Here is a 13,139-nt window from a genome sequence, read left to right on the forward strand (position 1 = left end):
GATGCTGTTGGTTGAGTGATGTGGGCTGGGCCAATGGGATTGCTCTGGGGGCGGGAGGAAAAAAAGGCGCCAGGAAGTGAAGCAGCTGCAGAGCTGAGGAGGGAGTGTGCAGAAGAGGGACAGCCACGTTTTTGAAGAGAAGCTTTTCAGAGGCAGTAAAAAGTCAGTTCGAAGTGAAACTTTCTCAGGTAGAACTGCTTGGTTTTTCATGACTGCCGAGGAGGACAGCCTTCAGCGCACGGGATCTGTGTTACTACACAGATAGCTCGCAGCACCTCTGCCTCGTGTGCTTGCTCCATCATCTTCCCTCTCGTAGACCCGTCTGGACTGTGTGTGTGTCGGGGTCAAGTGAGTACTATCAGACAGGAACGGTAACAGAATGTGGTTTTCTTCAGATGTGCACCAACGGATGGGCCCCAACGTTAAAAAATTCAAAGTGCTTGGTGATATTCTGAACATTTTTCAGGTTGAAACTGTTAATTGGAAAATCTTCCGTTGGGATTCTTTACTTGTTTATATCTGATAATAATATTTGTTATTAAATTTTTTTGTTATTCCGTTTACCTTGTTGTTCCAAACCTTTTCTCATTATAAGGTTTATCTCAATAACATTTTTGGAGGCAACGCGCTAAACATACTCAAATCCTTTTCATGCAAGCCTGTACTGGCATTTATGGGTAAACAGGAAAATTAGCCAGCTCACCATCAACTGCTAGGAATTCAGGATCCTGTAAATCGAACAGTTAAATAGTAGCCCCATATAGTGATCAGCAGGGGGTTACATATATATCCATCAAGTATTATCGGTTGGAATGTTATCCGGTGTTACCAACATTCTTTAATGCATATTGATTTCAAACAAATTGCACGTAATTTAAATTTGCTTCCATTATATCATGAAACTTAACAATTAGAATCAATACATTATTTCAGTTTATTCATTTATTCTTCATTATTAGTTTCACAAATAGCCTTACATGAACACTGAAATGAAGTTACTGTGAAAGTCTTAGATTCCACGGCCAGGGAAAATAATTTCTCAGCATACACCCTGTCAAATTCATTGAATGATATAATCCCTGCAGCACAGAAGGAGGCCATTCGGTACACCGAGCCTGCACCGACAACAATCCCACTTACGTCACATCCCTGTAAAACCACGTATTTATCCTGCTAATCCCTCTGACACTGAGGGGCAATTTAGCATGGCCAATCCACCGAATCCACACATCTTTGGACTGTGGGTGGAAAGCGGAACAACTGGAAGGAACGCTGCGCAGACACGGGGCGAACGTGCAAACTCCACAGTGAGAGTCACCTGAGGCCGGAAATGAACCTGGGTTCCTGACGCTATGAGGCAGCAATGCTAAACTCAGTCGATATTGTGCAGGTTTAATTGAGATCTCCCCTCCTTCTGCTAAATTCCAGAGAATTTCAGCCCATTGTAGTAAGCCTTTCATCATTGGAAAACGCCCTCATCCCACAGAAGAATTTAATGAATCTTTGCTGCACCGCCTCCAATAAAAGTATAGTCTACTCTGACGAAGAGTCATCCAGACTCAAAACGTTGACTTTATCCTATCTCCACCGATGCTGTCAGATCTGTTAAGATTTTGCGGCATTTTCTGTTTTTGATTCAGATTCCAGCATCCTCAGTATTTTCGTTTATTCCGTCTTAAGTGCGGAGACACAAACTGCACAGACTATTCCAAATGTGGTCTCAACAAAAACCTGAACAACTGTAGCAAGACTTCAAAAACTTCAAAACTTAACTCTGAGTTGAAGGCTGGAAGGAGAGTGTGACAGTGTGTAATTGGCACTGTAATCAGTTACTGGGAGGATCAGGAAGATGAGATATCTGTATCTCTTTATACTGTCATCTCTAAACTCCATCTCCTCTCAATACCGTGTGTCTTACACTCCCTGCCCCTTCTTTCCAGATATAGCTCGGGCTCACTACCTGTCTCTGTCTGCATTAAGCAGCTAATTGACCCTGGGAGCTGGACGGTCAGAGGAAGCTGGAGAACAAAAACAGGAAGAGAGGCGACATGATAGTGTTTCGTTCTGACTTGTGTCACTTGTTCTCCGTGATGAATGCCTGCCGTGTGCTTCGTTGTAAGTTTCACAGGAGCCACAGTGATGGGGTTGGTGTGTTTTGGAAATTCAAATTGTCACATGAAAGTGTCATATATCACCTCACTGTCGATTTCATGTTCCAGCTAACAGGAATCGCTGCTTTCATTGGCTGAAGCAGTCACTTGTGTTCGATCTAAACATGAAAATTTGAAGGAGAAACTTGTTCTGGTGAATAAAATGTCCGAAATAAAATAAAAGGCAGGAGGTTCATGTATAAATTGGTGTTTTAAAGCTGTTGCCATCAACTTACCTGGTGGTCTAGTGGTTAGGATTCGGCGCTCTCACCGTTACGGCCCAGGTTCGATTCCCGATCAGCGAAGGTCGATTTATTATTATACCCTGTACAACAATCCCGCGTTACTTCCGGGTCAGCACCAGTTCTGTCGTAATCAGGATAAGGGAGATTTCCTCTTTTGTGTCTGAATTGGAAATGTCACATGTCAAGAATTTTTTTAAAAGCGGTGGGCGAGAAAGCGCTGACGATAGAGATGGTGATGCGGGGTCAAATTTGGCTGACAATGGGGTGGATTTCATTGTTTCCACTGATACAAATATCTTGCAGATGTGGGTCCAAATCTCGGGCTCAGTGACAAGAAAACCTTTAACTGAATTAAACAGCAAACTTTCTGACCTGCAGTGAAATGGAGGCAGTTTTCACTCAGAAACCAGTAACGGTGAGATTAACAGCGCGGGATGGAGAAGGACTCAGTTTGAATGGTGAGACTGCTGGCGGAATGGCGAGCTGGAGTTCAGCCAGAAATGCAGCAAAGTTTAAAAACATTCGCACTCAATGTGGGGCTGGAAACCACAGCCCATTTACGGTGATAAATTCATGTTGTTCAGCAGAATTACCACAACACAATTTAATCACAGGTTGATACTAACACTGCCCTTTGGATGCAGTGGGCTGCAGTAAAATTGAATACAGTAGAAAGGCCGACACGGTGGGACAGTTGTTTTTGATCTGTAAGGTATGAACTTGGAAACCTCATTTAGGTAGTGTAGCTATGTGATTATGCAGGGTCAGTCATGAGCAAGTACAGTTGTCCCATATCAACAGACTTCAAAATTAAAAATTCTGAGAAGCCATTCAATTCATCAAATAAAAGTACTTCCTCAAATGTTAATTTTCAATCTGACAGCCATTCACTATTTGATCAACAATTAAAGAAATCCACAGGTGAAATAATAGAAAAACAAGAAAGAATTCAAGTATTAAAGTCTGGAATACAAATTTGGTAGATCTTCCAATTAAAATGTTATAATATACATACACAAGACAAAGAAAACTTAAATAATGACAATCAGGGTGATACTTCCTCAATCTTGAAAAAGATCCCAAGAAATGCGACGACTTTTTGATGTAGGCTTGTGTAAGTGAGCGGATGCCATTGCAGTTGTTAGAACTGATGCCTCACAGCGCCAGTGACTAAGGTTCAATTTCTCGGGTTACTGTGTATGCGGAGTTTTCACGTTCTCCCCCTGTCTGCGTGGGTTTCCTCCTGGTGATCCGGTTTCCTTTTCAAAGATGAATGGGTTAGGTTGATTGGCCATGGTAAATTGACACTAGTGTCAACGGGATTAGCAGAGAATAAGCCGCGGGCCGGATTGTTGTAGGGCGGACTCGATGGGCCGAACGGCCTCCTTCTGTAGTGTCGGGATTCTATGAGAATATAGCACTGTTCATTTTGACTGGAGGAACCAAAAGCGGCAATGTAAATATAAATTGCTGTGGGTTATTGCTGTGGATAGAGCTGTGAAGAAGGCCTATAGTGTGTTAGCTTCCATTAACAGGGGGTTGGAGTTTAAGAGCCGTGGGGTTATGCTGCAACTGTACAGGACCTTGGTGAGACCACATTTGAAATATTGTGCGCAGTTCTGGTCACCTCACTATAAGAAGGATGTGGAAGCGCTGGAAAGAGTGCAGAGGAGGTTTACCAGGATGCTGCCTGGTTTGGAGGGTAGGTCTTATGAGGAAAGTTTGAGGGAGCTAGGGCTGTTCTCTCTGGAGCGGAGGAGGCTGAGGGGAGACTTAATAGAGGTTTATAAAATGATGAAGGGGATAGATAGAGTGAACGTTCAAATACTATTTCCTCGGGTGGATGGAGATATTACAAGGGGGCATAACTATAGGGTTCATGGTGGGAGATATAGGAAGGATATCAGAGGTAGGTTCTTTACGCAGAGAGTGGTTGGGGTGTGGAATGGACTGCCTGCAGTGATAGTGGAGTCAGACACTTTAGGAACATTTAAGCGGTTATTGGATAGGCACATGGAGCACACCAGGATGATAGGGAGTGGGATAGCTTGATCTGGGTTTCAGATAAAGCTCGGCACAACATCGTGGGCCGAAGGGCCTGTTCTGTGCTGTATTGTTCTATGTTCTATGTTCTATTGACGGTCTTGTGGAGTGGGACGCAATTTTCTCTCTGCTGTTGAAACTGGCACCAATATCACTCCTTTTTTCGATCCAAGTAATTCCACCTCCACTGAAATCATATGCTGCAAACGAACAATAAATCTTAACTTCCTGACCGGGAATCGAACCCGGGCCGCGGCGGTGAAAGCGCCGAATCCGAACCTTTGACCACCAGCAAAAGCGCCTGCAATCGTTATAATTTATTCTATCCTTGCTAACTTGACGCTTTGTTTCTACGACAGGCTTTTTTTTTGTATTCCAGGGACAAGTCTGTCTGACAAGTGCCTCTTGATATTAACAAATTTACTGCGGATGCTGGAATCTGAAACAAGAACAGAAGATGCTGGAAAATCTCAACAGATCTAAAATCCTCTGGGAAGAGAGAATAGAGCTAACGTTCAAAGTCTGAATGCCCCTTCGTCAGAGCTGAAGACAAGGAAATTTGGACGAGATTTATACTGTGACGGTGAGGGACATGGGTGTTGCGTGGGTAACAAAGCTGTCACATGTAAATACACGAACAAAGGCAAATTAAATGGTGGTCGTCATGTTTAAGAAGGATGCTGCTGGCTGCTCGTTAAGAGATCAGAATGTGGACATGGCAGGACAAAGGAAATGTAAGAGATGGCCCGAGTGGGGTGGAGGGAGAGGGGGAAACAAGATGGAAAGTGAGATTTTAAATAAACAATGAGAAAATGGAAATTAAAACAATATGTAAAAGATGTAAAATAATAAATAAATAAGATAAAATGAAATAAAGCAAAATAAATGGAAATTGAATGAAGATGGAGGAGAGGAGATGCTCTGAAGTTGTTGAACTCAATGTTAAGTCCCGAACGCACTAATTGCCGAATCGGGAGATGGGGCAATGCTCCTCCAGTTTGCATTGGAGTGCCTTTTCATAACATTGTTTATTGCCTCTTCCATCACATTACTGATGATCAAGTGTCGACTGGTGGTAATTGGTGACGTTGGATTTGACCTGATTTTTGTAAACCGGGGAATAATGGGCAAATGTAGCATTTGTGGTTAGATGTCAGTGTTGCAGCTGAGGAACAGCTTCGCTAAGGTTGCGGCAATTCTGAAGCGCAATTCTTCAGCACCATTGCCAGAATATTTTCCAGGGCCATAGCATTTGCTCTTTCCAATTACTTCAAGGTTTTTTTCTCGAAATCATATGGAACAGAGAAGTCTATCTGTTCCGTTCAATATCGACCCCACTCTGGCTCCAATTTTTCTTTCTCTCTGTAGATCTTCCTCAGTCCTTCCCTCAGTCTAACTATCATTTCCTCTCCTTTGTTTTTGTTCCTTCTATTCTCTCGTTGTTTGGATGGAGCAAAGTTTCATTGAATGGATTCCTGAAATGAGGCGATTGTTGAGCTGGAGATCTGCCCTGATTTTAAATGGCGGAGGAGACTGAATGGGACATGTGATCCAATCCAACTCCATTGATTTGGTTCACTGCCAATACCAGCTCTGACAGCAATCACTTCTGATGGTGTCGTTGCTGGGAAGTTTAAGGCACTACATTTAGTATAGCGACTTTGCGGAGGAGTGGGATCAAATTCTCCCAGTGTCAGATTTTCATTACAGTTCCTTTAAACGTTACGAACAAAATTGAGCAAACATGTGATCACTAAAATTGAATTTAGCAGCAAACATCATCATTCATTTTGCTGAGAGGAACCAGCAGACAGAATGTAAAATGAACAACACTTGGGCTTGTCGGACGAGTTCAGTTGCTCCACCAGTAAACTGGAACTGCTTCAAAAGCATTCATTTCTATGTCTCTGTAGTGTGGTAGTTGTCATGTTCGCCTCACATGCGAAAGTTTCCGCTTCAAGACCGGGTAGAAACATTTTCAAATACTTTTATTTCAAAATGATTCAGATTTCAGAATTATTCTCGTTTGTCACGAAACATTAATTGAGCTGTTGAGGTTTTGCGACATTTAAGACGGCAATCACTCAGAAAAGAAAGGTTTCATCGAAATCTTACAGTGCAGAAGGAGGCCATTCGGCCCATCGAGTCTGCACCAACTACAATCCCACCCAGGCCCTACCCCCACATATTTACCCGCTAATCCCTCTAACCTACGCATCCCAGGACTCTAAGGGGCAATTTTTAACCTGGCCAATCAACCTAACGCGCACATCTTTGGACTGTGGGAGGAAACCGGAGCACCCGGAGTAAACTCACGCAGACATGAGGAGAATGTGCAAACTCGACACAGACAGTGACCCCAGCCGGGAATCGAACCCAGGAGCTGTGAAGCAGCAGTGCTAACCACTGTGCTACCGTGCCGCCCTTTGTGATCGACAGCATAACAAGATGGATTAACTTACACAAGGAATGATGGACAAGGGCAACATTGGCTGGTTCTCATTATGTTTAAACGTTGCTGCTTTCCTGGGTGAACTCCAGCTCTCCATTCCTGTGCCAATTCCTGTGCCAGGGCGGCACGGTAGCACAGTGGTTAGCACTGCTGCTTCACAGCTCCAGGGTCGCGGGTTCGATTCCCGGCTCGGGTCACTGTCTGTGTGGAGTTTGCACGTTCTCCTCGTGTCTGCGTGGGTTCCCTCCGGGTGCTCCGGTTTCCTCCCACAGTCCAAAGATGTGCGGGTTAGGTTGATTGGACAGGTTAAAAATTGCCCCTTAGAATCCTAAAATGCGTAGGTTAGAGGGATTAGCGGGTAAATATGTGGGGGTAGGGCCTGGGTGGGATTGTGGTCGGTGCAGACTCGATGGGCCGAATGGCCTCCTTCTGCACTGTAGGGTTTCTATGATTTCTATGATTCCTCTGGCAGCGTCACCAATCAAACTGAGTCTTTCTCCATCCCGCGCTGTTAATCTCAGTTACTGCTTTCTGAATGAAGACTGCTCGGAAACAGTCTCAGTCAAATAGATTACTGCTAAATTCAGTGAGAAGTTTCTTGTCATTCAGCACGATATTATTTATCCAGAAATGAGTGATATTTCTATCAATGCAAACGGTTAAATCTGACCCATTACCACCCAGATTTTACCTTATATCAACATCTCCAACGTCAGCGCTTTGCAGGCTATCACTGTCTTTCACTATCAGAATTGGTTCTCGACCTGACCTGATGCCCATCTGACATTTCCAACTCGGAAGCAAAAATACTAATCTCACTCCACTGTTTCTGGCAGAGCTGCTTTCGAGCAGGAAGTATTACAGGTTTGTTTATCAAAAAAATTAAATCTTAATATATCGAAGCCAGTCTGCGACCCTGAAAGTGTTGAACCCTAACCGCTGGATCACCGGGATCCCATCTTCCTGATTCTCCCAAATACATATGACAGGAATGTGCACAGTGTAAATTATCGACATTCACACACTCCTTCCTGTCTGTTAAGATATTAAATTGTTCATATTTTCACACTGGTTTCCAGTGTGACGAAAGCAGAGCTGTGATCGGCTGATGTTGTTCAGCATTTTTAACACAACAGGTTTATAAAAGTTCGATGCTAACATTGCTCTTTAAACGTGGTGATCGACAGTGAAATATAATGCAGTTGAAGGTAGCTTACTCATTTTTGCAGGAGGAATCAGCAAGGGCAATGTAAATATGAATTGCTGTGGGTAATTGACGGAATTGTGCAATGGGACTGATATTTCGCCCTGCTGTTCAAATTGGCACAGGCACTGAGCGACCATTTTCAGATTGCTCCCGCGTGCTCGGTTCTGTGGTGTAATGGTGAGCACTCTGGACCCTGAATCCAGCGATCCGAGTTCAAATCTCGGCGGAACTTTGCTTTAATTTGTAGATGATGGATATTCTGAAGGGCGTTTAATTTTGTCACCAAGTCCGAATCGAGAGGACAATCTGTCAGCCAGTTCAGCTGCTGTTACGATGCACATTGCTGAACCTCTGGCGCCAGATGCCTGCAACATCAGTGCTATTCATCGTTTCGCCACTCTTTAACTTCTCTGTTGAAAGATAGAAGCAGTTGGTGTTGCACAATAACAATTCGATTGGAGTCTGGCAATTATTGAGCAAAATGTGTGTGTGTGTGAGAGAGAAAGAGAGTCGGTGCGTGCGTGTGTTTTGGAGAAAAGACTGCTGTCGATTCCATTGTAATGGTTCACACTCTGGCCTCTCGCCTCCGAATGCTGGTTTACATTGGGACGGATGAGTGAATGAGTGACACATGTAAGTGGACCCCCTGCCCACTGTGGTTTCCCTGCTTCTCAGCCCTTTGTGTTCTTGAGCAATCGTTCTCTGGAGCTGATGCAATGACGCCAGGAGAGTCATTCATTGCATCGTCTGCAATGTGATTGCGGTGGAATTTGCTGAAATTTCCTCAGTGTTTAGTTTTCCACTTTCTGAGAATTAAAAATGAAATGCGCTTCAGCAAACTCATCATCGTCTTCAGCAAATAAAAACAATCTTTCACCGAGTTCTGAACTCCGCTTACTACATTCGGAGTCCAGAGTGCCCACCATCACACCACAGAAACAGGAACAGAGCCACCTGATGCAAATGGTAACTCAAAGCAAGTGACCTTTTTCATTCAATGTGGCAGCAACAGCAAGTGGGTCAAATGCTTTGAGTGACCATTTGCAGGCGGCTGCTACGTTGTAGGTCCTCTGGTCTAATGGTGACCATTCTGAATCCAGCGAATCGAGTTTCAATTTAGGCGGACCCTTGCTCTTCTTTGCCATTGTTGAGGATTGATTTGTCGATGGATCTTTTATTTAAGTTCCTCATAAAGCAGGAATCGGGAGGACAATTGGCCAGCCAGTTCAAGTTCCATTACATTGCACATTGCTGAGCCTCTGGCGATAGGTGCCGACATCAGCAATGTTTTTTTTCATCTTTCGCTACTCTTTAAATCATCTGCTAAAAGAATGAATCGGTTAGTGTCACACAACAGCAACCGTTCGACTGGAGACTGGCAATTATTGAGCAAATGTGTGCGTGTGTGTGTGTGTGTGTGTTTTGGGAGCAAGGTCTGGTGTCATAGGTCAGAGTGCTGTCTTTTCCTTGGTGTAACGCTTAGCAATCTGGACTCTCGCCGTCCGACTTCTTGTTTCAAATGGGACAGATGAGTGAGTGAATGACACCAGGAGGTGGACCCCCTGCAAAATATATTTTGAATTAGTGACATCTTTTGTAATGATTGACCCTCATTTTGTTTCATTTTATGTCAAATAGGGTAACACATTCTTGTTTGACAAAGTCCCTCATGATAGGCTGGTGAAAAAGGTTGGATCTCATGGGATAAAAGGGGAGGTGGCTAGATGGGTGGAGAACTGGCTTGGTCACAGAAGACAGAGGGTGGTAGTGGAAGGGTCTTTTTCCGGCTGGAGGCCTGTGACTAGTGGTGTTCCGCAGGGCTCTGTATTGGGACCTCTGCTGTTTGTGATTGGTATAAATGATCTGGAAGAAGGTGTAACTGGGGTGATCAGTAAGTTTGCGGACGACACAAAATTGGCAGGACTTGCAGATAGTGAGGAGCATTGTCAGAAGCGACGGAAGGATATAGATAGGCTGGAAATTTGGGCAAAGAAATGGCAGATGGAGTTCAATCCTGATCAATGCGAAGTGATGCATTTTGGTAGAAATAATGTAGGGAGGAGCTATATGATAAATGGCAGAACCATAAAGGGTGTAGATACGCAGAGGGACCTGGGTGTGCAAGTCCACAGACCCTTGAAAGTGACGTCACAGGTGGAGAAGGTGGTGAGGAAGGCATATGGCATGCTTGCCTTTATAGGACGGGGCATAGAGTATAAAAGTTGGGGTCTGATGTTGCAGAGGTATAGAACGTTGGTTCGGCCGCATCTGGAATACTGCGTCCAGTTCTGGTCGCCACACTACCAGAAGGACGTGGAGGCTTTGGAGAGAGTACAGAGGAGGTTTACCAGGATGTTACCTGGTATGGAGGGGCTTAGTTATGAGGAGAGATTGGGTAAACTGGGGTTGTTCTCCCTGGAAAGACGGAGGATGAGGGGAGACTTAATAGAGGTGTATAAAATTATGAAAGGCATAGATAGGGTGAACGGTGGGAAGCTTTTCCCCAGGTCGGTGGTGACGTTCACGAGGGGTCATAGGTTCAAGGTGAAGGGGGGGAGGTTTAACACAGATATCAGAAGGACGTATTTTACACAGAGGGTGGTGGGGGCCTGGAATGCGCTGCCAGGCAAGGTGGTGGAGGCGGACACACTGGGAACGTTTAAGACTTATCTAGACAGCCATATGAACGGAGTGGGAATGGAGGGATACAAAAGAATGGTCCAGTTTGGACCAGGGAGAGGCGCGGGCTTGGAGGGCCGAAGGGCCTGTTCCTGTGCTGTATTGTTCTTTGTTCTTTGTTTATATTTTATTTTTTAAAACCTCAGCCCTTTAACTACTTAAACAGGTAAAATTCAGTCCAAGAAAACTAATCCACATTGAACTAGAAAAATAAACATTGAAGTTACTGCAAATCCCACCTCAAAACAGAAAATATTGGAAACACTCAGCAGGTCAAACGTCGTCTTTGGAGAGGGAAACAAAGTGAATGTTCCGGGTCGCTGACGTTATATCCAAAATGGAAGAAGTTAGAGATTTAATGGTTTACAAGCAACTACAGAGTGAAGGAAAAACAGAGGGCAAGAACTCTTTTTATGACTTTGTGACAGGATGTCAGGTTGGAGTGACTGAATGGCAATGGGGATGATTATTGTTTCCACTGACACAATCTCCCAGATTTTGGTTCCGCTCTCGCGCAAAATGAGAAGAAAGCTTCTCGCTGAATTAAGCACTAAACTCTTCGACTGCCAGGGAAGGAGAGATCGCTTTAACTCATGAAAGCGGTAACTGGGAAATTCATAGAGCGGCACGGTGGGGCAGTGCTCAGCACTGCTGTCTCTCAGCGCCGGGGACCTGGGTTCGATTCTCGGCTTGGGTCACGATCTGTGTTGTGGTTTGCACGTTCTTCCAGTATCTGCGAGTGTTTCATCCCACAACAGGAAAGATGTGCTGGTGAGGTGCATTGACCCGAAGAGGCGCTGGAGTCCGGCGACTAGGAGAATTTCACAGTAACTTCATTCATGCAAGCCTTCCTTGTGACTACTAAATAAACTTTAAAACAAAGCGGGATGGAAAAAGGTTCAATTTGAACGGCGACACTGCTGGAACTAAACCCACTAAAAACAGAGCCCAACATGAGACTCGAATGCACGACCCTGACCTAGACGGACACATTTCAGAACTGGCACTCCATATACTAAAATGCATGGAGACAAATATGGCTTTTCCATCTGGTATCTCAGCTTATTACAATTAGAAAGTTTACGATTAATCAACCGACTGAATCTTTGAAGTAGAATGCATATAGAACAATGGAACAAAGAACAAAGAACAATACAGCACAGGAACAGGCCCTTCGGCCCTCCAAGCCCGTGCCGCTCCCTGGTCCAAACTAGACCATTCTTTTGTATCCCTCCATTCCCACTCCGTTCATATGGCTGTCTAGATAAGTCTTAAACGTTCCCAGTGTGTCCGCCTCCACCACCTTGCCTGGCAGCGCATTCCAGGCCCCCACCACCCTCTGTGTAAAATAGTCCTTCTGATATCTGTGTTAAACCTCCCCCCCTCACCTTGAACCTATGACCCCTCGTGAACGTCACCACCGACCTGGGGAAAAGCTTCCCACCGTTCACCCTATCTATGCCTTTCATAATTTTATACACCTCTATTAAGTCTCCCCTCATCCTCCGTCTTTCCAGGGAGAACAACCCCAGTTTACCCAATCTCTCCTCATAACTAAGTCCCTCCATACCAGGTAACATCCTGGTAAACCTCCTCTGTACTCTCTCCAAAGCCTCCACGTCCTTCTGGTAGTGTGGCGAACAGAACTGGATGCAGTATTCCAAATGCGGCCGAACCAACGTTCTATACATCTGCAACATCAGACCCCAACTTTTATACTCTATGCCCCGTCCTATAAAGGCAAGCATGCCATATGCCTTCTTCACCACCTTCTCCACCTGTGACGTCACCTTCAAGGATCTGTGGACTTGCACACCCAGGGCCCTCTACGTATCTACACCCTTTATGGTTCGGCCATTTATCGTATAGCTCCTCCCTACATTATTTCTACCAAAATGCATCACTTCGCATTGATCAGGATTGAACTCCATCTGCCATTTCTTTGCCCAAATTTCCAGCCTATCTATATCCTTCTGTAGCTTCTGACAATGCTCCTCACTATCTGCAAGTCCAGCCAATTTTGGGTCGTCTGCAAACTTACTGATCACCCCAGTTACACCTTCTTCCAGATCGTGTATATAAATCACAAACAGCAGAGATCCCAATACAGAGCCCTGCGGAACACCACTAGTCATGATGTGGAGATGCCGGCGTTGGACTGGGGTAAACACAGTAAGAAGTTTAACAACACCAGGTTAAAGTCCAACAGGTTTATTTGGTAGCAAAAGCCAAACAAGCTTTCGAGGCTCTGAGCCCCTTCTTCAGGTGAGTGGGAATTCTGTTCACAAACAGAACTTATAAGACACAGACTCAATTTACATGAATAATGGTTGGAATGCGAATACTTACAACTAATCTGTGTT

General features: G+C 44.6%; 1 protein-coding gene and 1 non-coding gene across 2 annotated transcripts in view; both read left to right on the plus strand.

Annotated features, from left to right (window-relative positions):
• Positions 1 to 13,139, plus strand: part of LOC144480817 (uncharacterized) — a 1,107,688-nt gene that overhangs the window by 996,206 nt on the left and 98,343 nt on the right. The gene's annotated exons all lie outside the window — the stretch shown is intronic.
• Positions 8,258 to 8,329, plus strand: trnaq-cug (transfer RNA glutamine (anticodon CUG)). Its single transcript has one exon. It is a non-coding gene; the product is annotated as a tRNA-Gln (tRNA).

The sequence above is a fragment of the Mustelus asterias genome, chromosome 30, assembly GCF_964213995.1.
Source record: "Mustelus asterias chromosome 30, sMusAst1.hap1.1, whole genome shotgun sequence".
NCBI lineage: Eukaryota > Metazoa > Chordata > Chondrichthyes > Carcharhiniformes > Triakidae > Mustelus > Mustelus asterias.